Genomic DNA, 25,693 nt, shown 5'->3' with positions numbered 1-25,693 from the left:
AGTATTTTGAATGTTTCGATCATGTTCCCTCTCAGTCTCCTCTTTTCAAGGGAGAAGAGGCCCAGTTTCTCCAATCTCACACTGTTACAAGATACATGCATAAAATATAATAACATATAATATTAGACAAGTCTATAATAAAGGAATATTCATCCTATATTCTTATTTCTCTAAAAACAGTTCTCTCTGTCCCTTTTTTTTTTAAGAAACTTCTACAAATGGTATTATTTTTTAAAGTTTCTTAAAGTGCTGAATATTGTTCATCTATCTCAATTGTCCAATTAAGGAAAACACTTCTACAAATAATGTTATTAAAAGTTTAAGTGCTGAATATTATTCATCACCCCAGCTACTAAAATGGCTCTTGTTCTTGTCTCAGTATCGAACACAGGAGAGAATCCCTCCTCACACCTGAGAAAGTTAAAATCACAGCGAAAGTGACCACTGGATTCTAAAAGGTTTTATTAATCTAATAAAGACTCGGCACGTCCGTGTTTCGGCCTAAACGGCCTGCATCAGGAGTCTTAACATTTATTAGGAACTTATAAGAAAGCATCTCTGTTATCTTGTGGTTTGACTAAACTCAATGTAGTGTTGCTTTTAGCAAATGTCACAAAACCAAACAAAACCAAAGAAAATGTAGATAGTTGTATCCACTGTGGAAACACTTCTAGATGCAGGTTCTGTAGGCCGAGACACGGACGTGTTAAGTCTTTATTGGATTAAAAAAAACTTATAGAATCCAGTGGTTGCCTTCGCTCTGCTTTTTACTTTCTTGTTCTTGTTTCAACATATTTCACCTGCTCAAAATTTTCCAAATACAAACATTTTTTAATGAAATTGATGAAATATTCATTGTGATATGGTGAGGATAGCATGTGTTATAAACTACAGTGGCTTTTAGAGATTCCTATTTAGTCCCATGTGAAAAAAAAAAAAAAATGATCATTTATATAAACCAATATAAATTATTGTTTTAAATGAGACATAGGCCTTTCCCAGCACCGATTTGTAATCTTTTACACCTGACCTTCCTATTCACTGCCAATTTTTGTGGCGCAGGAAGATAACCGTAGAGTTGAAGTGTCACATCCACCTGGGGTTATGGCGTAATCATTAGCCAACACCCTCCCCAAACCCTCAGTGAGAGATTCATACTAAAATCTTTAAGGGAAGGGTGAATTTCACATGCTGTAATCATAACCTGGGATGAATACCCAGGAATTTGCTCTAAAAGGAATCTTAAAGGATTTAACAAAAGCTATCAATATTTTATTACATAGCTGGCTTGGCTTTCAAATGCTCACAAAAATCATGCTTATAGCTGAATAACACGGTAATAAAGCATTGTTTCCCCCCCCCCCTTTCATTACCTACAGAATAATAAAGGAGTGCTGATTGAAACACAGCAATAATCAGTCCTGTTGATGTGTTATGTTATAAATGGAAGCAGAATTCCAAATCTGAATTAGCTGTGGCATTCAATCTGAGACCATGCATTATTGATTATGTATGGAAAATGACCATTGGAATGTTTGGGTAGAGAGGAATCTAAGAAACAGAATTGCAAAGCGCGAGCAATTCAGAATCTAAAATCCACTGTAAACCAGTAGAAGGATTATTAGTTGTATGACATATAATGATGCAGATTACATAAGCATTTGCATATTACTGCATTATGGGCAAACATTTCTGTTTTATTAATATGGTAATGTACTTTCTGACCTCGGGTTTTTTTTTATTTATTTATTTGTCTGCGGATATTAACTTCAGCTAACTGCAATTGTTGGAGAAAGCTGTGCATAAAATTTAAAGCACAAGAATTACAGTACTGGTGTCTGTGAGCGATACGCGGTGTATGTCTTCATCAGAGAAGTGCTGAATAAAATGAGATTTATGTTCACATCAGTAGCTTTAAACATTTCTGCTAAGTGCTGGTTTGCTTGTTGGTGTTTAGCCTGAAATTTAAAGCACCGAGGATTAAAAGGATTACAACATAATCTTAAATAATCCTAAGTGTCATTTACACAGAGATGATTGTAATAACTAAATAACCCCCATGTTAAAGGATGATAGAACTGTCAGCCGCTGGAATGGAAGTGACGGCTGTCATTCTGTCATATCTTTCTTCTTCAATATAGCTTAGGAGTAAACCTTCCTTACAGTCCCGGAATAGGTTATATACAATCCCTCATTCTCAGAACAATATAACTATGTCAAATCAAGTTCACAAAAATTTTTCATTTATTGCTCTCTTAATATCCACAAAGAATAATATTGTGTAGTGCAAAGAAAAGGGCTACAGTGTAGTGCTATTGTGCTTATTCCACACCCTACATCTCCACACCTGACCTCGCCCAACCCCTCTACGCATATGTCCTCTCCAGAATGGATTACTGTAACTCCCTATTTAATGGACTAACCAAAAATAATCTCAAACGCCTCCAACGTGTCCAAAATGCAGCTATCCGCCTCCTACACAACCTCAACTACCATGATCCCGTCTCCCCAGCACTCCGCGCTGAACACTGGCTCCCAATTAGCCAACGCTATGCTTTCAAGGCCCTAGCAGTAGCCCACAAGAGAGTTTATGCCACCACCCCCTCCTACATAAAATCCAAGCTTCCCATCTACACCCCCACTCGCACCCTCCGCTCAAAATCGGAAATACGCCTATGCATTCCCCCTGGAAGGTCCCTCCTCTCAGAAACTGCCCGCAAATGATCCTACAGCCACTTCATCCCACATCTCTGGAATAAACTCCCCCCCCAACTCAGGCAACAGAACTCTTTATTGACATTCCGTAAAATGGTAAAGACCCTCCTCTTCAACTAAAGATCTCCCTCAGTCTACACCCCCCTTAAACCCCACCTCTCTCTTCTCTCCCCTATTTAACTTCTCCCTAAATTTCTGTATAGTCCTCTCTTAGTCTGTACTCTGATAAATTGTCTGTACTCTGAAAAATTGTTTGTACTCTGATAAATACTGCACAATCTTGTATGTCCAAGCATCTAAACCTATTGTACATCTTATTTGTCTAATTACTTCTACTGTGTATGTTTACTTGTAGACTGTTCTGAGCTACTGGGAGAACGGGATATAAATCTAAATAAATAAATAAAAATTATTCCGTAGGGCTCCTTTTACTAAGATACATTAGCGTTTTTAGCACGCGCCAATCCCACGCTGCACAGCTAGAACTAACGCCAGCTCGATGCTGGCGTTAGCGTCTAGCATGCACGTTAATGCCCTAACGCGGCTTAGTAAAAGGAGCCCATAGCCTTACTATTCCATCCTTAAAGCATATTAACACAATGAGATCAAATATTTTTTTGCAGCGACTGCACCCTCCCTCTGGAATTTCATACCCAATTATCTACGCGAAGAATCATCTCAAAGTCATTTCAAATCAAAGTTAAAAACATTTGTATTCCATGATGCTTTCGAATCATAACTGCCCTTGTAAGGGCTAAATTACGCAGTTTTTCATAACATTAGCATTTGCATTCCCGTCACCTGCAACTGAAAGCTAATCACCATCAATCAATAATCACACAACTCAGTTTTATTGGAATAAATATTTGGCCGCAGCTTTATTATCTATCTGAATATTATCCTCACTTACAATACAATCTGTGTCCAAAAACCAACAAACCCCCATTGCATATTTCACACACCCCCAGGGAGCTATTCGGTGTTGAAACTAGCTCCCGTTAAGTCTTTAAATTTATAACATTCCCCCAAACATGGCCCACTGTGACGCAAGGCCATGCTTCCCCTCCCCCCAAACATGATCCACGGTGACACAAGGCCATGCTTCCCCTCGCAGCGGTATCGCATACGAGTGTTATATTTATTTATTTATTAACTGCTCATCTCCCAGATCCAACTGGGCCAAACCCCATTTTCCGCCCCACCCAAAGCTGCGACTACCTCCCCTCAACCCCATAAGCTCCACGAAACCCACCCAAGTCGACATATAACATGTACACCCCCCACCCCACCCCACAACACTGACACAAAACATAACCCCAGCACAAATGGGAGGGAGGGAGGGATAATCTTTTCCTGAACAGACTACTCTACTGTTCCCCTTTCCTCACAGAGTTCACTCCAGCCTGCCACAACATCCAACCAATCACGTGACTGCTCCACCCCATCCTCCCTAATCATTTTTCTTTCTTACAAGCTCTGTCTATTAACCCTTTCTTACCTCCTCTTATAAAATTGTCAATCCTTATTCTACAGACCCTTGATAACAACTCATATATTCCCCTCACCCTCTGTCCCCCCCCTCCCATTTTACCCACACCATCATTCAATAAATATTACCAGCTGGTGACATCAGCTCAGCTAATGTTATATCACACCAGATGAAATCTTTATACTTCCACCCCTCCCATTGTTTTCCCCTTACTTGTTCTCTTTTTTCAGAATATTATAGTTCTTACCTTTTTCCTTCTGTTTCCGTTTGTCCATGGTTTAAGTCTTTGCTTGTACTAACAATCCCCAATGATGTCATGTAATGTTAAGTTTTAACCTTGTTTTACAGTTGATGTATAGAAACATAGAAACATGATGGCAGATAAAGGCCAAATGGCCCATCCAGTCTGTCCATCCGCAGTATCCACTATCTCCTCCTCTCCCTATTGGCTAAGGCTTTTAACATTTGCATCTCCCCTTCCTATAGGCTAGGCTCTTTACACCTGCATTGTGAGGTCATAGAGATGCCCATCCACAGTAACCATTATCTCTTTCTCTCTCCGAGAGATCCCACGTGCCTATTCCAGGCCCTTTTGAATTCAGACATAGTCTCTGTCTCCACCACCTCTTCTGGGAGACTGTTCCTTGCATCTACCACCCTTAGATTACTCCGGAGTCCTTCACCTCTTAACTTCATCCTATGCCTTCTCATTGCAGTGTTTCCTTTCAAATGAAAGAGACTCAACTCATGCGCATTTATATCTCCCCCCCCCTCCCGCCTTTCCTCCAAAGTGTACAGATGGCATACATTTTTATTATTATTCTACGCCGCTTAGAAGTTTGATTTAGACGATATAAGAAATTTTAAATAAACTTGAAACAGCACCATTTCCAATCATCATACTAGTTCAAATCTCATCCATAGTAACAGAACAATGCCAAAGCATAAGAGAAGGGAAAAAAAGAGCAGTTATCTGTTTTGAGAGCACTTATGTGTTTCGAAGACCACACCAACACCCAGGTCAAAAAATGCTTTCATACCCTCTGGAAACTTCGCACCATCAAACATTACTTTGACTTCCCCTCCTTCAAACTGCTGGTTCAATCCCTAATCCTAAGCACACTGGATTACTGTAATATAATTTATATAGGCTCCTACAAGAAAACCATCCAGCGACTGAGACTTATCCAAAACACTGCAGTCCGCCTAATCTTTGGCCTCAAAAAGTCAGACCACATCACCCCTTATTATAGAAAACTACACTGGCTGCCAATAGAAGCGAGAGTCATCTTCAAATTCGCCTGTCTCTGCTTTAAAACCTTAACTGGCTTATCACCGATTTATCTGTCTCACCACTTCGTGTTCCCCGAAACCACAAGCACACGTAATACCAACCTGTTTACCTACCCTTCCCCAAAGGGATGCACCTACAAAAGATTCTTCAACAGAACTCTCTCATACCAAGCTGGCAGATGGACAAACTGCCTGACCACCCTTATTTCATCTGCCCCATGTTACTTATCCTTCAGGAAATCTCTCAAATCTTTCCTCTACGACAAATTTCTTGAACCTCCCCCATCACCAAATAACTAAAGACTACCTCTTTAGTTGGCCTCTCGCACTGCCTCACCACTACATACTTAACTCTGCTGTATATGTACTGTCCCCTGTATGATAAACCTACTCTGTTTCTTTACTGTATAAAATACCTATACTGAATATGTACAGTTCGCATTGTATCATCGCTGTAAATGTACAGTCTCTTACTCTGTAAACCGCTCTGAACTGTTTGTGGTACTGCGGTATATAAAAAAATAAAGTTATTATTATTATTATTAATATATGCAGATTTATGCCATGACGGATAATCTGGTAATCCTAATGTGGGGTAATTTTTAGCTGTTGCTCTGTGCTTATGCACTGAATTTGAGAGGGAACTCTCTGGTCCATGGACCGTGGATGAAGACCATTTCCATGAGGACAGGGGTACATAGAAGAAGGAACTATAGCAGACATTGTTCCCTTTCAAATATGAAGCAAAACAAGGAAACTGCGGAGCTGATGTTCATGATTTATTATGTCAGCACAAAGATGCAGATATATATGCAATTAACAGAATCCCACTTTAGCTTGGAAAGTGCAGACTCGACATGGGCCGTGTTTCAACTTAATCGTCTTCCTCAGGGGTCAGTCCTGCTGCAGTACTCCTTCAAACACTTCCTGAAAATTGTCTGAGGAAGATTTTTCAATACAAGTTTTTATCCTAATGTGACACGTACCGAAGATCCAGTAGTAATATATATTTCTTTGTAATTCATCGGTCGTGGGCATGGGAGTTAGTTGAAGAGGTATGTTTTAATTACTTTCCTAAAGTTCAGGAGTCCTTCAAGGGATCTGATCTGCAGGGGCAGTTGATTCCAGTGGCTTGTTATGAAGTGGGAGTAAGAATGTCGTTTGGTGGTTTGCAGTTTAAGGGCAAGACCGGGGGGGGGGGGCGTTTTAAGGCGTATTTCATCCTAGTAGTGAAGGGACTTGTTTGGTATGTACTGAGGAAGCTTGGTCATCATATAGCCTGGTGCCATGTTGTACAAGAATTTCAATGCTAGTATCAGGTCCTTGGAGTGTTTGGTACAGGCAGCCTATCAGTGGAAGTCGTCTAAGTGGTTTACATTCTGTACTCAAACATTTTTTCTCTAGCTGTCCTGGCAGGCTCACAATCTATCTAACATACCTGAGGCGATGGAGGATTGAGTGACTTGCCCAGGGTCACAAGGAGTAGCCAGCTCAAAGATAAGAGTTGGATGATTCAACAAAGATATCTCAGACATTTTTGTATGAAAGATGTGTAAAGCTCTCAAGTACCACAGCAAGTATTGAGTGAAAACTTGTGTTTCCTGGTGGATTGTCTAAAGCATACATATAAACTTTCGTGGCACGAGTTGCCAATTTAAGTGAAAAAGCATTTATGCTGGTTGAACTGTTGTTGAAATCTTTGAAGTTTTGAGCGCCAAAGGAGAGGTTTTTGTGCTGGTGACTGAGACAGGGAGTGTGGAGAATTTCTCTGTGTACCTCTCGTTAATATTCTGAGGCTTTTCCTTCCCTCTGGTTTGGCTCGTTTACTGTCCACATTTTGGCAATGATGTAGGATTGAGTTGAAGGGAAAGTGTCAGAAGTTGATTTGCCTAGTAGTTGCTGCTCTAGTGAGCAGTGTGTTTTGGTGTTTAGTAGGCCTTACTATCCCATTGTGGTGATTTTGCTTGCATTTACTACAGTAACACAAATTTTCATCAAACACATGCAAGTAAATTCTTTTGGCAGTGACATTCATACCCATATATGGGGCTAGATTCAGTAAATGATGGCCAAATTTAGAAACCCCACCAAAAAAACATACTCAGCACTATTCTATTAATGGTGATCCAAGTTGGGCACCATTTATTAAAACGGGCATAGTGCCAAGATCCATGCCCAAAATTACACCAGGTAAATTACACCAATTGAAACCTGGTATAAATTAGGTACAATCCCACATTGGGAAGAATAACCTGAATCACAGTTACCGGATGCTTGGGTCCATCTTGGGGATTAGCGCCCAAGAAAAGGATCTGGGTGTCATCGTAGTCAATACGATAAAATCTTCTGCCCAATGTGTGGCGATGGCCAAAAAAGCAAATAGAATGCTAGGAATTATTTAAAAAAGGGATAGTTAATAACATTAAGAATGTTATAATGCCCCTGTATCACTCCATGGTGCGACCTCATCTGGAGTATTGTGTTCAATTCTGGTCTCCTTATCTCAAGAAAGATATAGTGGTGCTATAAAAGGTTCAAAGAAACGCAACCAAGATGGTAAAGGAATTGGAACTCCTCTCATATGAGGAAAGACTAAAACAGTTAGGGCTCTTCAGCTTGGAAAAGAGATGGCTGAGGGGAGATATGATTGAAGTCTACAAAATCCTGAGTAGAGTAGAACGGGTACAAGTGGATCAATTTTTCACTCCGTCAAAAATTACAAAGACTAGGAGATACTCAATGAAGTTACAGGAAAATACTTTTAAAACCAATTGGAGGAAAATTTTTTTTCACTCAGAGAATAGTTAACCTCTGGAACGCGTTGCCAGAGGATGTGGTAAAAGCGGATAGCGTAGCTGGTTTTAAGAAAGGCTTGGACAAGTTCCTGGAGGAAAAGTCCATAGTCTGTTATTGAGGAAGACATGGGGGAAGCCACTGCTTGCCCTGTTATCGGTAGCATGGAATATTGCTACACCTTGGGTTTTCGCCAGGTACTAGTGACCTGGATTGGCTACCTTGAAAACGGGCTACTGGGCTTGATGGACCTTTGGTCTGACCCAGTATGGCTATTCTTATGTTCTTTAGTGAATGCCTCCGACCTTCCTGTGCCCCTCCAATGACCATACCCTCTTTTCAGTTGCACTCTAAAAAATTTGCATATGCACGTTCATAGATTAGTGTCTAGCAAGATGCACAGGCAAATCCAAATTGCTGCCAGTTACTAATTGATTGATAGCACTCAGTTATTGCTACTAAGGAGGGGAATTCATCATTGAACGCTACCACATCAGTGCGTGCTAAATGCTATATAATGTAGATAGTGCGCTATAATGCTCTATTTTATTATTTTAATTTTACTATTCCTTAAATAGTTTCAAACATCTACTAAAATCGTTTCTGAAGTATTTAAATGTGATGTGCTGAGTACACTTTCATCACGGCCATAGCCGAAGATAATAAGACCATGATTTAAAGGGAACCGTCATGGCACATACATGTTCCCTAATTAGCCATAAGATCTTTTAAAAATGCTTTAAGGGATCGAACGCATGTAGCCACCATGATTCCTGGACTTATCTGATTCAGCCAATGTCACTGTTAAGTCCCCAAACGATGTTCAAATCAGGTTCCGCATTCAGCATGGCCGAGTTCCAGTGGAAACCGTGCTCGTGCTATGTAATCCAGTAAAATAAAAATAATATAGGGCATTATAGTGAGTTATCTATGATATGAATGTCAGATATTGTGCTGTTTCCCATCAGTAGTAATAGGATTATAATGGTCATCTTTAGTACTTAGTGTACACGAACGCAGTTAGGACCATACAGTACTCCCCCGAAATGCGGTTTTTCAACTGTCAAAAGGCAGGGGAGGCAGGAGAGGGCAGCTGGGGAGGCAGAAGAGGGTAGCTGGAGCGCGGCAGGTGAAGAAAATCACCCACGGTCTGCTCTGCCCGCCTCTTCCTGTAGTAATGTCGGGCTATACCAATCAGGAGCTGCTTTGACACGCAGCTCCTGATTGGTGTAGCCCGATGTTACTACAGGAAGAGGTGGGCGGAGCAGACCGCGAATGAGCGAGTCTGTGATTCGCAAACCACGAATTTGCGAGGGAACACTGTATTCTATAAACAGCATTTTAACTTAGGTGCTAGTAGGTGTCCTACCAGTGCCTGTTAAGTGAAAAATGCCATTTAAAATATTTTTTAAAATGATTTTCCAGGCACCTACTAGTCCCTAAAATAATGTCACCAGAATCACACTTCCAGAGGCACTTACCAGCACCTAACGCTAGAAGTGGCATTAGTCGCCAGTAGGTACCTCCAGAGGCGTGATTCATGTCAAAGGTGGGCACTGGAAATGTAGACCTTGAAAACCCTGGCCAAAGGCGCGATTCTCTAAACCAGTGTCTCTCAAACTGTGTGCCATGGCATAGTGGTGTGCCCCAAAGAGATTCTGGGTGTGTCACGGCAGATTCCAGAATTTTATTTTATTTTTAAAAATTCCCTTCATAAGTATACACTACAATAGATAACATGTATGTCACTTATGCAAGAGTATGTCAGTGTTATAAGCATCTGTGTGTGTAAGGATACAACTGCCCAGGCAAACATCATACTTTGCCTGATGTGATTGTAATTCATTCATTCATTTTTTTTTATACTGTTCTCCCAAGGGAGCAAAGAACAGTTTAATTTATTCATGTTTTCCTGTCTGTCCTAGTGGGCTTACAATCTATATAATATACCTGGAACAATGGGAGGGGGGGGGGTTTAAGTGACTTGCCCAGGGTCATGAAGAACAGCATGGGTTTGAACCTATAATCTCAGAGTGCTGAGGCTGTAGAGGAACCACTGAACCACACTTGAACAATAAAACAATCAAGGTTTTGTTACCATTTGGATCTTCTTATCTTTGCAAACTTGGATTTTCAGCTCTGACAGAAATTAAATCGAAAAAAAAGAGAACAACTGCAGATGTATTTTCTTGTTGACTATCAAGCCGCGCTTTGAGTTAATTTGCACTCAAAAACAAGCACATCCATTGCATTGATAGCAATTCTATTCTGTACTTTAGTTTCACCGTTGTTACAATTACCCATACATAGCTTAAAGAACTTTACACTCTCAAATTTAATTTTTTGTTGGTTTGCAATTTTATAATTTCAATTATAGTGTGCCATGGAAAAACATTTGCTCCATTTAGTGTGCCGGAGCTAAAAAAGGTTGAGAGACACTGCTCTAAACAGTGCCATCCCGTGATTGGCACGCATTCGGCGGCCACTTTTAAGGCAACTACCGACAACAGCACTGTTTAGAGACCCTGGACTTTAGTGTCCGTTGATGAATTCCCCCCCTAATTGGCCTGTTACTTAAATTGCACACACAAATTATGTGTGTGCCCAAAACTGCATGCACAATTTTGAGCATCATTTATAGAATTTGGTGGTGTGTGTGTGTGTGTGGGGGGGGGGGGGGAATGGATGGAAAATATACTCCAAAAATGCTGTTAAAATTTATATTTGGAAAGATTTTGCACTGGCTAATAAGTTTTAGAAATGAAAATCTTTCTTCTTGCTGACCTTGTTGTGGTTAGGAAGTTGATGTTTTAACATGATACAATGAAACCTATGGATTAACCTAATGAAGCATATAGGATGACAATTATCCAGCATGCTCTCTTGATATGATCATATTCTTCTAGTGTGTATATATGCATATGTAATCATAAGATATACATAGCATATTCCTTTCAAGAAGTTACATAAAGAGCTTTGCTTTTCTCGGATGTTATTTTTCCTAAAGGAAACTCTTCAGCCACAGGCATTTTTTGTTGGTATAAAAATACAGCATAACCTCACGTTAATGCTTAATGTGCATGTAATTTTATCAAGGTGAACAGTAATGAAAAGTATAAGGGCTGAAATGAGAAAACGGTTACAGGAAAATAATGGTCAGGTATTGAGGATATAACAGAGTTGTATTATTTTTAACAGCAGCTTAATCAACTGTACTGCAAACACATTTTCTTTCTTCCATTTATTTTCAGAAAAATTCAGGCTATAGTTATTTATTATTCAAGTAAGAATTATTGCATAATATTGATATGAAATGTACATGTATTTTATTGAATTGCTACATGGCTCATAAAACACATTGCTGCCATCTGGTGGCAGCTCGTATTGTTTCAACATAGATTTTAAGCTTGACTGTATAGTAACAACATAATTACGTATTTTCAACAGAATTTAGTTTCCTGCTCATGTTGATGATCCACTGAAAAAAATGCCCCAAAGCATCAATTCAGTTTTAGATGGCTAGCTTTGGATTTGTTTTCATTTTATATATATATATATATATATATATATATACTGATCACATTCTGTACTGTGATGCCTTCTATTGAACCAGCATAAAAATAATCAAATTATGAAGCCAAATGTACTAAGTTTTTATAACACCTTTTGCACATAAATGCAGTATTTAGCACACTAACCACAGCTCATACTGGTGGCGTTCAAATGATGTGGATCGTAAAGTGTGTGAAATAACATTTTTGGGGTTAACATATCTGCAAAGTAGACTTTATGTTGCTCTTTTTCACTGTACTACTACTTCTTATCATTTCCATAGTGCTATTAGATGTGCACAGTACTGTTCACAAACAGGTAAAAGGCAGTTCCTGCTCAATAGAGCTTATGGTCTATTCAAAACAGGGTTTTTAGTTAAAACCAGCCTAAAAAAAGAACCAGAGATAGAGCATCATTTAATTTGCATTGTTTCACATCTAATTTTTATATGTTAACATCAAATAAGTACTCTGCATTTGCCAACAGCACTTTTAGAAGTATGTCAGTCCTCCCAGACTCTGAGCATGGTACTGACTGTTGATGCAGAGATTTTGCAGTTACTGTGCATCAGTTTTACTTATTAAATCATTTTTCTCAGGGACAATGTCTCCAAATATGCTTATATGGAGATGCCATGTTATGGAATTGCCCCTTAACTTACAAAGTCACGCCAGCGGCTGCCACATGGCAAAAGCCCTAAAGTCCTTTAAATCTCTATGGATTTTGGGCAGTTACCACAGCAGTAGCCGCTAGCGCAGCTTTGTAAAGGGAGGTGGGGTTAATACACTTAGGACCAAATTTTCTAAAGTAGGGATCTCAAAGTCCCTCCTTGAGGGCCGCAATCCAGTCGGGTTTTCAGGATTTCCCCAATGAATATGCATTGAAAGCAGTGCATGCACATAGATATCATGCATATTCATTGGGGAAATCCTGAAAACCCGACTGGATTGCGGCCCTCAAGGAGGGACTTTGAGACCCCCTGCCAAAGGGTGCCTAACTTAATAGCTTCAGTATCTAAAATAAGAAAAATTGGGCGATAGACGTAGGGTTACCAGATTTTACTTTTGGAAAATCCGGACCCCTGGACCCGCCCAATTCCACCCAATCCTGCCCCATTATGCCCCAGTCCCGCCCCCGACCCTGCCCCAGCCACGCCGCCGCTCTGCCTGCTCTCGTCATGCAGGAGAGCGGATGCCCTCCTGCCCAACGCAATTTTGAGGAAGTTTTTCAAAACCCGGACAAAGTGCTGGGTTTTGAAAAGCTGTCTGGACCCCCCAGACATGTCCTCGAAAAGGAGTACATGTCCGGGGAAATCCAGATGTCTGGTAACCCTAGTTAGGTGCCTACCTTTTTCGGTAAAAGGTAGGTGCCTATCGCATGCTGCTTAGTGGTGTCTAACATTTAAGTGAGCGTTTTTAGGGACGGAGTGCATCTTAGACGCTTCTAAGCATGATTCTCCAAAAACTTAGGAGCATGAAATGTAGGCCTTTAAAACCCTAGCCTAAATTTCTAGCGCTTAAATTTTTATATAGGCGCCAGTAGGCACGATTCTGTAAACAGTGCCTAAGCATAAAGCCAATTTTAAAAAAGTTGTGGGTGTATTCCAAAGTTAGGCATCGCTAGACATCCTTGATTAGGAAACCTATCATGCCCGGTCCGGGCGTCCTATACAGAATTGGGCCTACACCCGCCCAAAGTTAAACCGATTCTGTAACCGACGTCCATGTTGCAGACGCCAGTTACAGAATTGGGTTTAACATGCCCAGACCCCCTCCCCGGTTCCTATCCATTGGCCCCCCCGAACATCGCTGGCAGGAGGATGCCCAACTCCTCCTGCCGGACCCCCCAATGCCCCCCCTAACATCGCTGGAACAACCCTTCCTGCCAACAGAACCCGCCCCGACGATCGTGGCAGGAGGGTACCCAACCCCTCCTGCTGACTCCCCAACGTCCCTCCCGACAATCAAGGCAGGAGGGTACCCAATCCCTCCTGCTGACCCCCCCAACGACTCCCCCTAAGATCACCGGCAGAAGGGTGCCCAACCCCTCCTGCCGGACCCCCCCCCCAATGTACCTCCCCTATAGCAGGAGGGGCCTTAGGCGCCTGGACCAATCAAGCCCTAGGATCCTGTGGGTTGGGCAGGGGAGGGGAGGGGTGGGCCCGCTCCATTTGGATGGAGGTGGGCCTGGTGGCCAGACATGCAAGGAGCCATCCGGTCCAATTTGAAAAGTAAGACTAAGGGGGGTTCCGGGGTGGGGGGGTTCATTGGGGGAGGGTCTGGCAGGAGGGGTTGAGCACCCTCATGATCTTAGGGGGAGCCGTTGGAGGGTCTGGCAGGAGGGGTTGGGCACCCTCCTGCCAGCGATCTTAGGGGGGAAAGTTGGGGGGCCAGCAAGAGGGGTTGCGTAGACTCCTGCCGCGATTGTCGGGAAGGCCGTTGGGGGGGTCAGCAGGAGGGGTTGGGCACCCTCCTGCCGCGATCGCTGGGGGGAGGGGAGACTTGCAGCCGTAGCAACAGCCCCTATACTAATCACGGCAGGGAGATCCTTGCCGCGATTAGGTACAGCGGCCGCGTCTATTTACCATGCTAGCTTACATTGTAAGCGTCTCCCGTTTTGCTAGGGAGACGCATAGGGCCAACTAGGTTTGCTTAGGGCTACCGCCTAGCCTTAGGCAAGCTTAGGCAGGCTTGCGGGCGCCTTCAATATAGGCGGCCTGCCTGGGGAGCATTTTTTTTTTTTTTTTAGAAAAAGTGCCTCCCGATTGGCTGATTAGACAACTGTAGGATGCCTACACCTGCCTACAATCGGGAGCACTTTGCAGAATCAGGGCTTCAATGCCTACATTCCTTACTATATATATAAAATTACACTTTTGAAGGTGAAATGTAGTGTTGAATTTTTAAAAGAAGCATTTATTCCCTAAACAAGAAGCAAGTATCTTTGTATGCACCAAATTATTATGCTGATTCAACATGATACAGCCTTTGTTGATGACTTTACATTTCAATGAATCTAATCTGGTTCGTGAGGAGCAGTAAGTTTTATTTAGAATTTAATTACGCATTGTATATCATCTGAAATAATTTTATGGCCATATTACCTGCATGAGATTCTATTCTGGCTCATTTACTTCTTGCTTGTTTACCCAGTTCAACAAGAAAATCTTGTAAAAGGATACACAAAACAAAGCGGAGGCAATGAACAAAATCCAACACTGGCAGGGGAGATTTAGATCAGAGGTAGCAAGCATTCCTTTCATAGACACAAAATGTAGGCAACCCCTTATAACAGTTAGGGAAAGAGAATGGGGACTTGTATATTGCCTTTTTGTTGCTTTAGCACTTCAAAGCTGACATTCAAAGTGGTGGACGCTGGAGGATTAAGTTATTTGCCCAGGGTCACAGGAAGCAGCACTGGGATTTGATCTTCCAGTCTCTGGGTACATAGGCAGCAGCTCAACCAGTGAGCCACAGCCCTTGTGAACTTCTTCAAAATGAAGGTGCCAAAAATCTGTTGAAGGTTTGCTGAATACATTTTATTGATCTATTGAATATATTTCTAATCCGCTTAATAAACTAAGCGGCTCACGATATCACCTTCATAATATCGTTGGGCAAAACTCCATTTATCAGACTTTACAAAACCACACTTAAAATTCTAACCCTGCTACAAAGAAATTAGAATTCTACACTAACATTTCTTCTATATCAGGTTCCACCATCTCACTTCTAAGCATAGATTATTAATATCAATTAAATGCCTGAACAAAGAAGTATGTTTTAAGCAATTTCCTGAACTGTAAAACATTTTCACAGAATCATATGCCCACTCCCTCCTGCCATAAACCGTGAAACAATCCTCGGCAGGAAGGATGCCCACTCCCTCCTGCCGGCACCCCCCTCCCCAACATCCCCAGTAGGAGAGATGTGCAGTCCCTCCTGCCGGCACCTCTTGAAAACCTGACCCCCCAAAGCCCACCTGCACCCCCTAACTTTAAAAGCAAGGCCGGCCAGAGGGACGCCTACTCCCTCAGGCCAGGAGGCCTGCCTCTTTAGAATGGCGGACCTTCCCCTTCCTGGTGCATCATGGGATGCACAGGGGAGGAGCCTATGACCCTGATTAGACCAGGTGCCTATGGCCCCTCCCATAGGAGGGGCTTTAGGCACTTGGGCCAACCAGAGTCTTAGGCCTCCTTCCCAATGAATGCTGAGATTCACTGGGAGTGGCCTAAGACTTCGATTGGCCAGATCCCTAAGTGGGATGGGGGGTTCGGGGGAGTCATGAGTTTGGAGGGTGCCGGCAGGAGGGAGTAAGAATCCCTCCTGCAACTGACATTGTGTGGGGAAGTTCAGGGAGGGATTCCTTTGCTGCAGCAACACAATTCTCTAAACAGTATCTGTGACATGGACACCGGTTAGAGAATTGGGGTGGTTAGTCAGGATTAGGCATCTGTCCATTAGGACAGAAGTGATTCTATACAGGACTCCTGTGTGTGATTCTCAAAAGCCACTTAGGCAGCAGCTAAAACCGGGCATCCTACATAGAATCATGCCCTTGGTGCCTAGGATGGAGATGCCCAGCATAACCTTCAGTGGTGGTGGGTTTCTTATAAGCATTTTCCACCCTCCCCATACCTTTTCTAGTTGTTATTGGCAGCAAGCAGTGTGACCTCCTGACTGCTCATGCTGACCGAGACTGCCTTCAGACATCACTTCCTGGTCCCGCAAACAGGATGTAACATCAGAGTAATGGGAAGAAGATCCAGCTTGCTGCCGGTGACAACTGAAAGAAGTACAGGTGGTGAGACAGCCCACCCATGCTGAGGGGAGGAGAAATGCCGGCACCTTTAACAAAAGTGGTGCCGGAATGCTCTACCACCTCCCTTATTACGATATACAATTATCTTCTCTCATCCTCTTAGAAGCTTCTTACTATAGGTACTTGCATTGACTATATATACAGCTGGGAGGTGTTACCTCGTGCTCCCTACAGTCCAGACATGAGTCCACCAGATTTCGACCTTTTTCCAAAGTTGAAACAACCTATGCGTGGACATTGTTTTGCATCTCTGGAAGAGCTTTCTTCCACTGGTACCCGAGCCATTCGGCAATAGAACAAAAACAGTGTCTTGGATGGAATAATGAAGCTTCTCGGACATTGGGACTCAGTCATTGCAAAGCAGGTTTAGGAAAGGATGCAAAAAAAATCGAACAAAGAACCCGGTATGGATAACAAATGAAGTGAAGAAGGCGATAGGTGACAAGAAGAAATCTTTCCAAAAATGGAAAAAGGACCAAACCGAGGAAAACCGGAAGGAACATAAAACATACCAGAAAAACTGTCACCGAGTGATTAGGAAAGCAAAAAGAGAATACGAAGAGAGGCTGGCTGGGGAAGCAAAAAACTTCAAAACGTTCTTCAGATACGTTAAAGGGAGGCAACCGGCGAGGGAGGAAGTAGGACCGTTGGATGATGGAGACAGAAAGGGAGTGGTAAAGGAGGAAAAAGAGGTAGCTGACAGGTTGAACAAATTCTTCTCGTCGGTCTTCACAAGCGAGGACACATCCTATATACCAGAACCCGAAAAGACCATAAGTGGAGATCGAGAAGAAGAAAAACTGGCGCAAATAGAGATAAGCCATGAGGATGTCCTCCAGCAGATAGATAGACTGAAAAGCGACAAATCGCCGGGCCCGGATGGAATCCACCCAAGGGTTCTAAAAGAGCTAAGAAACGAAATAGCGGAAACACTCCGACAAATTTTTGACCTATCCTTGAAAACGGGGCAGATCCCAGAGGACTGGAAAATAGCTAACGTCACACCTATTTTTAAAAAGGGATCAAGGGGTGACCCCGGGAACTACAGGCCGGTGAGCTTGACTTCAGTTCCGGGCAAGATGATGGAAGCACTGATAAAGGACAGCATCTGTGAGCACATGGAAACAAACGGACAACTGAAAGAGAGCCAACATGGCTTCTGCAGGGGAAGGTCGTGCCAAACAAACTTACTGCACTTCTTTGAAGGTATAAACAGCGAGTTGGACAAAGGGGAACCCATAGACATCATTTACCTCGACTTCCAGAAAGCCTTTGACAAGGTGCCCCATGAGCGACTACTTAGGAAACTGCAAAACCACGGGGTGGAAGGAGATATATACAGATGGATTAAACACTGGTTGGCAGGCAGAAAACAAAGGGTTGGGGTGAAGGGACAATACTCAGGCTGGCGGAGTGTCACGAGCGGTGTTCCACAGGGGTCAGTGCTCGGACCGCTGCTGTTCAATGTGTTTATAAATGACCTGGAAACGGGGACGAAGTGTGAGGTTATAAAATTTGCAGATGACACCAAACTCTGCAGCAGGGTTAGGACCGCGGAGGAATGCGAAGACCTACAAAGAGACCTAAACAAACTGGAAGAGTGGGCAAACAAATGGCAAATGCGATTTAATACAGAGAAATGCAAGGTCATGCATATAGGGAAAAAGAACCCGATGTTCAGCTACAAAATGGGGGGATCGGTGCTAGGGGAAAGCAACCTTGAAAAGGACTTGGGTGTGCTAGTGGATACAACAATGAAATCAACGGCACAATGTGCAGCAGCCTCAAAGAAAGCAAATAGAATGTTGGGTATTATTAAGAAGGGTATCACAACCAGGACGAAGGAAGTCATCATGCCGCTGTATCGAGCGATGGTGCGCCCGCACGTGGAGTACTGTGTCCAATATTGGTCACCGTACCTCAAGAAGGACATGGCGATGCTTGAGAGGGTCCAGAGAAGAGCGACGAAAATGATAAAAGGCATGGAAAACCTTTCATATGCAGATAGGTTAGAAAGGCTGGGGCTCTTCTCCCTGGAAAAGCGGAGACTCAGAGGAGACATGATAGTGACTTTCAAGATCATGAGAGGTATCGAGAAGGTAGACAGAGAAAGATTCTTCAGACTAATGGGGCCCACAATTACAAGGGGGCACTCGGAGAAGCTGAAAGGGGACAGGTTTAGAACCAATGCTAGGAAGTTCTTTTTCACTCAGAGGGTAGTGGACACATGGAACACACTGCCGGAGGCTGTGATAGGACAGAGTACACTCCAGGGTTTTAAAGAAGGATTAGATAAATTCCTGAAAGATAGGGGGATTGAGGGATACAGATAGAGGTAGAGATGGGATATAGAGAGAGTTTAGATAGAGACCAAGGGGATTTAAGGGTTCCGACAATGATCATCGTACAGGTCATGGGCCTGATGGGCCACCGCGGGTGCGGACTGCTGGGCGCGATGGACCTCTGGTCTGACTCAGCAGAGGCAACTTCTTATGTTCTTATGTTCTTATGATTGTAAATAAATGCTTGAAAAAAAAATATGAATAGTAGCAAAACCCAAAATGGATGTGAGATGAAGAACTATGAAAAAAACAAAACTCCCAAACCCCAAGAAGTAGAACTGGACAAGGGGAAGAGACAAGTCAAAGAATGATTACACTGCTGTAATTAAGACAGCCCAATAATATGGTTTCAAGAGATTGGGAGAGCCCTCAGTCACACAGCCTTCTTCCGGGAGCTCCCAGAAGTGATGGCTGTCACTGGCTTACACCCAGAAGGGTGTTAACTGTTAAACATTCCCGGGCTCTCTCCGTGCAATTTTTGTGATAAATGTGCACACAAATAGTGCTGAAAGTGCAAAAAATAAATCAAAAACACACTCTATAATTCAATAAAATTGTCTCTATCTCTTATCCAGGGGGCCAAAGCACAAGGTTCAAATGTCCAGATCCAACTAAGCAAAAACCAACTGGAAGTACTTAGCTTCTCCGTGGATGATACAGCCAGCAAGTAACAAATTCATCCAACGGGACTCCGTTTCGGGGGTGAACACCCCCTTCTTCAGAAACAGCTGGGCTGCACTGTAACCCCCAGATCATCAGGCACAGCAATTTGGCAAAGCAGAAAATGGTGCTTGTCCGGAATGAATGCCTCCAATTTAAACTGCAGACACAAGAAACGTCACTCAGTTGACATATCACATGACTGTACGAACCACGGGGAAGAAAGAAACACACCTCCCCGCACAGGCTCCGAGTAAAGAATCTAGTCATTAGAACAACAACAGGGATGGGGACCCCTGCTGGTGGAAAAGAATAATGACAGTTAAAAAGTATGCTGCCATTCAATATATTCATTGTGTCCAGTAGGAACTAAAGCCTGGAGTTCAAAGATCCAGTATTGTTCCATCTGCTGCAACAATGATAACTTATCCCCCTGATAATCCTCATATATCTGTTCAATCAGAAACCAGCGTAAATCCTGAAAAGAGTGACCTAATTGGGTACAGTGAGGCACAAGAGGAGAACTCATAGATTGAGTGTTGATCTGAGAGCGATGCTCAATGAGGTGTGTTTTTATGGTTCCTTGGGTACGTCCCACGTATAACATATGATTTGCATGTCATGGCTGATTTGAAAGTATATGTTTTGTGGGTCGTTGAATGTTTCCACATTGTTCCCTCAATGGTGATTTTGCAAATGTCACAAGTGTCGCTGCATTTTAAATGTTGCCCTTCACGATTAGAATTCCTGCGGTCCGAGATATACCTAGAGTGAACTACATAATCTGCTATATTCTTGGCATGGGAATACGCGATGCAAGGAAAATCTTGAAAACTGGGATGAAGCTGGAGAATATGCCAATGCTTCCTGATGCTCTGGGCTACAGCAGCAGCATGATCTGAGAATGATAGCACACAGATGGTTTTAGCATCCTCTTGAGATGGAACATTGGAGAGCAAGAGAGTCCTGTTGGCATAAAGGCATTATATTAAAGGCATTATATTATATTATATATATATATATAAAGGCATTATATTATATTATAGGCATTGTGAAGAACCCGGTGTGGATAACCTCGCTCTTTAAACTGTGTATATAACTTCCGGGCTTGAGTACGGAACTCATTGAGATCCGTGCACAGTCTACGGACACGTAAGAACTGACTTATGGGCAATGATTGTTTAAGCTTGGTAGGATGACAGCTAGTGTAGCTTAAATAATTATTGACCTCAACAGATTTTCTGTAGACAGTGGTAGTTAAGATATGGTCTGATTTTTGAACCCACACATCCCAAAAAAATAAGCATGTAAATTAAAAAAAAAAGTGCATTATTTATGAAATGACCTTCAAATTAAAAGAGGGATGGTTAACAAGACTAAGAATGTCATAATGTCCCTGTATCGCTCCATGGTGCAACCTCATTTGGAGTATTGCGTTCAATTCTGATCTCCTTATCTCAAGAAAGATATAGTGGCGCTAGAAAAGGTTCAAAGAAGAGCGACCAAGATGGTAAAGGAGATGGAACTCCTCTCGTATGAGGAAAGACTAAAAATCTTAATAATCAATATAGTTTAGAGTTCTTATGTTTTCAGGCGGACTTCTTGGGACACCAGGCTGCACAGTGGTACAAATTAATATCTGGATTCATGAATAAAAAATCAAAGACAGGTCTTAGAGACATTTGGAGCATTGGGATTAAGCATCAAATTTCTTCTTCTCAATGGCCAAGTATTTGGTCTTGGAGGATTAGATGTACAATGTCTACATCTATGAGACAAACATGGTTCTTCCTGTTGCATAGAACATTCTGGACCCCTGTTCATTTAAAAAAACTAGATAGCTCTAAGTCTGATAGATGTTGGCATTGTCATCTTGAAGCAAGGACTTTAGATCATTTATTATTCTATTGTCCATTTATTATGGAATTTTGGAAATCAATTTGGAGTCAAATAAATTGTTTATTAGAAAATCATGTGGCATTATCCTATGATACAATATTATTTGGCATGGCAATGAGGGCTAAGAGTCAAATATCCTCTACAAATAATAAATTATTGCTAATTTTGACAGGAGTTGCCATACAACAAATAACACTTAATTGGAAAAGTTGGAATAGACTGAACTTTAGTTTTTGGTGGAATTCAGTATGCCATATTTATAAAATGGAAAGAACATTAGCCATTCAAAAAGGGAACTTTAATAAATTTCAGGATGTGTGGAGGCCATTATCAGACTATTGCAAAGAATGAATATATATTTTTCTTCCCTGATTAGTACAAATGAAAATTGGGTGGGGGGAGGGGGAGGGGGAATATATTATTGGAAAATAAAAAAGTTTTTATGAAATATAAAAGGATGGGAGGGTAGGGGATAAATTTAATTTGATAAGATTAATTGTAGAATTTCAAGTGATATATCTATGTCAAAATGTTAGTACCAATGTTGATGTACTTGATGTAAGTTATAAACTGAATAAAGAATTTAAAAAAAAAAAAAGATGTCTGCCATTTTTCAGGAACACCTTCCTCACTGATCAAACTTTCAGTCTGCTGAGACTTTAGTGCTGCCTCCTATGGTCCATAGTTCCTAGAGGGCAGATTCAAGCAGTGTTTGTGGCCTGCCCTCTCTCCTGAGGCATAGACTGGCTATGGAATTCAGCTTCTCCTGCTATTGTTATCGCACTCTGTCATCACTGGCAACTCATGGCTCTTATTTGTACATATGGCCGGGCTGTCACTACTGTCTAACTAGATCAGTGGTTCCCAACCCTGTCCTGGGAGACCCCCAGCCAGTCGTGTTTTCAAGATATCCCTAATGAATATGCATGACAGAGATTTGCATACCTGTCACTTCTATTATATGCAAATCTCTCTCATGCATATTCATTAGGGATATCTTGAAAACACGACTGGCTGGGAGTCCCCCAGGACAGGGTTGGAAACCACTGAACTAGATGTTCTGGTGCTAATGAAGCATGTTAATTGCAGAACACTAGTTATACAAGAGGAAGGGTGGAAGGGGTGGAATAAAAAGCAGAAAGTAACACTCTGCTGGTATTTTCTTGACCTCCCTTTACTGCCTCCAGTTTATGGCCTTTCACTCTTTCTATCTCTATATCTGTCTGTTCAAGAAAGCATGGGACAGGCATATGGGATTTCTTAGGGAAAGGAGGAGATAGTGGATGCTGTGGATGGGCAGACTGGATGGGCCATTTGGCCTTTATCTGCCATCATATATCTATGTTTCTATAAAGCTCTATGATCTCACAATACAAGTGTTAAGAGCCTTAGCTTATAACAATAATGCTCAATGACCTCATGATGCAGGTGTAAAGAGCCTTAGCCTATAGGGTGAGGAGGAGATAGCAGATGCTGTGGATGGGCAGACTGGATGGGCCATTTGGCCTTTATCTGCCATCATTTACCTATCTATCTACTTGAATATCAGCACAAAATTTACTGAAAAATTGAAAGGAAGTTTAGTTGCTCTCAGAATCAAAAAGGGCAATGAACTTTCTGTTTTATTTCTCCCCCCTAGTAATGTTCCTTCCTTTGGACGTCTGCAAGGTATTTCATCCTCCTCCCACTCCTGTTTTGTAACCTTCACCCTGTTCCAATACTCCCCTCCTACTCATTTTGTGACAGGCTGAATTACCCACATGTCTGTCATGGCCACCATTTTTAAAGCTCAAAGATAGTTTTGAATGTTTTTTTTTTATATATATATACTATTGAAAAGTCTGTATATTTTTCTCACTTCTCTGATTTTGATTTTTCACTTTTTTTTAGAAACTTAAATTATGATTGTGTGGGGGTTTTATTTCAGCTTTACTGTGCATGACAACACAGTCGTGATGGAAAGATAATAGTGCCCAAGGAGATTTCATTTTATGAATTTCTGCACAGCTACATTTTACATGTCCGAATGTATTCTTTGGATTTCTAGTCGCGGGTCATTTCGTTGCACTTCCTGGACTCCCTAAGAGATATTTTCTGTCATTAAAAAATTTAGGCTTAATAGATCATATAACGGCATAATAAACAAATCATTTTCTGTGCTTGCAGAAGAGAGCTTTCATACCTCGCATTTATTTTTGCCTACTTGATTGCATGCTTTCTCCCATAAAAAATGTAAATACAGTTAAATTTAATAAAACTTTCTTTACGATAAAAAATAATACCTATACCATCTTATTATTATATGCAGGAAAATGAAATTATTGAATGATATTTATGTTACCTGTATAGATAATAGTGGAATATGTGGAATATCTTTTGTTCTTTCATTTGTATGACAGTTTTTGATTAAAAATCAATAAAGAATTTTTAAAAAAGGAGGCCCGTTGCCGATCTTAAGTGTCATCGTGGGGGTGGGGGGAGGGGGGAGTAGCAGATCTTGTTGCCAAAATTGGAAAAATCTGAAAGGTGAGGAAGGGAGAAAGATGGGCCTGTGGTGGATGGAGAGATTGAGAGAAGGGGGCAGATGATGAAAGTGGGGAGAAAGGGGAGAGAAAAGAGGGCAGATGATGGAAGTAGGGAGAAGGGGCAGATGATGGAAGTGGGGAGAGAGAAGAGAGCAGATGATGGGGGGAAAAGGATTGAGTTAGGGAAATACTGGAAGGGGTGAGGGAAAGAGGTGGCGAGCTGTAGGTAGACAGTAAAAAAGGAACTTGATGAGAGGGTAGTAAGAATGTAATCTAGATGGATGCAGAAAATAAATTGAAAAGGAAAATGAGGGAAGAAAGGGATTGCAGAAGAGAGTTGTGGGAGAGTGTAGGAGAGGAGAGAGATGCCAGACCAATGGGGGTGAAAGGAGAGATGGAAGGGGGAGGTATACAGTTTCTGGAAAGGGCATAGAAGGAGAGAAGATGCCATATAGGGAGGGGCAGAGAGACAGTAGACAGTGGATGGAAGGAAGAGAGTAAAAAGAAGATAAGGAAAGCAGAAAAAGAGAAGACAAAGATAGAACAAATATTTTCTATTTATTTATTGCTTTAGGAGACGTGTGTCACTGTTTCTGTGGTGTTGCATTTTATGCAGAGTCCAGCTTCTTACTGGTTCAGTTTAACCTTTGTCTATGTATTTCTATTTTATCCCCCCTTTTACAAAACTGTGGAGCGTTTTTTAGCGCCAGCCGTGGATGCTCAGAATTTTATGAGCATCAGAGCTTTTACCACAGTGGCTAAAATCCACACTACAGTTTTGTAAAAGGGGGAGGGGTTAGTTTGTGATGACATATTCCATACTAGGCGAAGGTGTTTTCTGTGTTCTGTGTGTTTGAAAGACATGGTTTTCTGTTACGATTGACTGTGTAGGATTGATCTGTACTAATCTGGCTTGTTTAGTTTTACAATATGTAAGATGCTGCCTTTTCCTAGGTACTCATGTGTGACGTGTGGCTTGTTACTAAAAATCATGTTTTTCGTACAGATGGGGTGGGGGGGAGGTGGTCAAAAAATGATGGGCCCCGGGTGTCACATATGCTAGGTACGCCACTGCTGCTTTGTTTCCCCTCATTTCTCCTCATTTCCCCTCATTTGTATGCACGGATTGGAATCGGATCGGCCACGAGGTTAGTGAATCAGGTCAGGGTTGTAAAGGGGTCGCAAACCGATCGTTACACGATCGGTAAGCTTTGTGAATCTAGCCCTTAGTACATCTTTTTTTTTTTTTTTAGGTCTATTTACAATGAACATCTGAGCTCACACTTGTTTTTACATCTTTGTGTGTTCAATGCTGAAAATCAGGTAGAAATGTGGCCCTAGAGTCTCTCAAGAATAGTATAGTTGAAAACTTAAATTTCATATGAGGGATAAGGACTTGTATATGACCATATTCAAAGTGGTTTATATACAGGTACTTCAAGCATTTTCCCTGTCTGTCCCAGTGGGCTCACAGGCTATCTAATGTACCTGGAGCAGTGGAGGATTAAGTGGGTCACAGGGAGCAGTGAGGGATTTGAACCCACAACCTCAGGGTGCTGAGGCTGCAGCTCTAACCACTGTACCACACTCTATCTTGTTTGTCT

At 41.9% G+C, this 25,693-nt stretch overlaps 1 protein-coding gene across 1 annotated transcript in view; it reads left to right on the top strand.

Moving 5' to 3' along the window:
• The window catches only part of ARHGAP15 (Rho GTPase activating protein 15), an 850,722-nt gene that overhangs the window by 129,871 nt on the left and 695,158 nt on the right, over positions 1–25,693 (top strand). The gene's annotated exons all lie outside the window — the stretch shown is intronic.

This window comes from Geotrypetes seraphini, chromosome 5 (genome assembly GCF_902459505.1).
Source record: "Geotrypetes seraphini chromosome 5, aGeoSer1.1, whole genome shotgun sequence".
NCBI lineage: Eukaryota > Metazoa > Chordata > Amphibia > Gymnophiona > Dermophiidae > Geotrypetes > Geotrypetes seraphini.
This window is presented reverse-complemented; position numbering and strand designations above follow the sequence as displayed.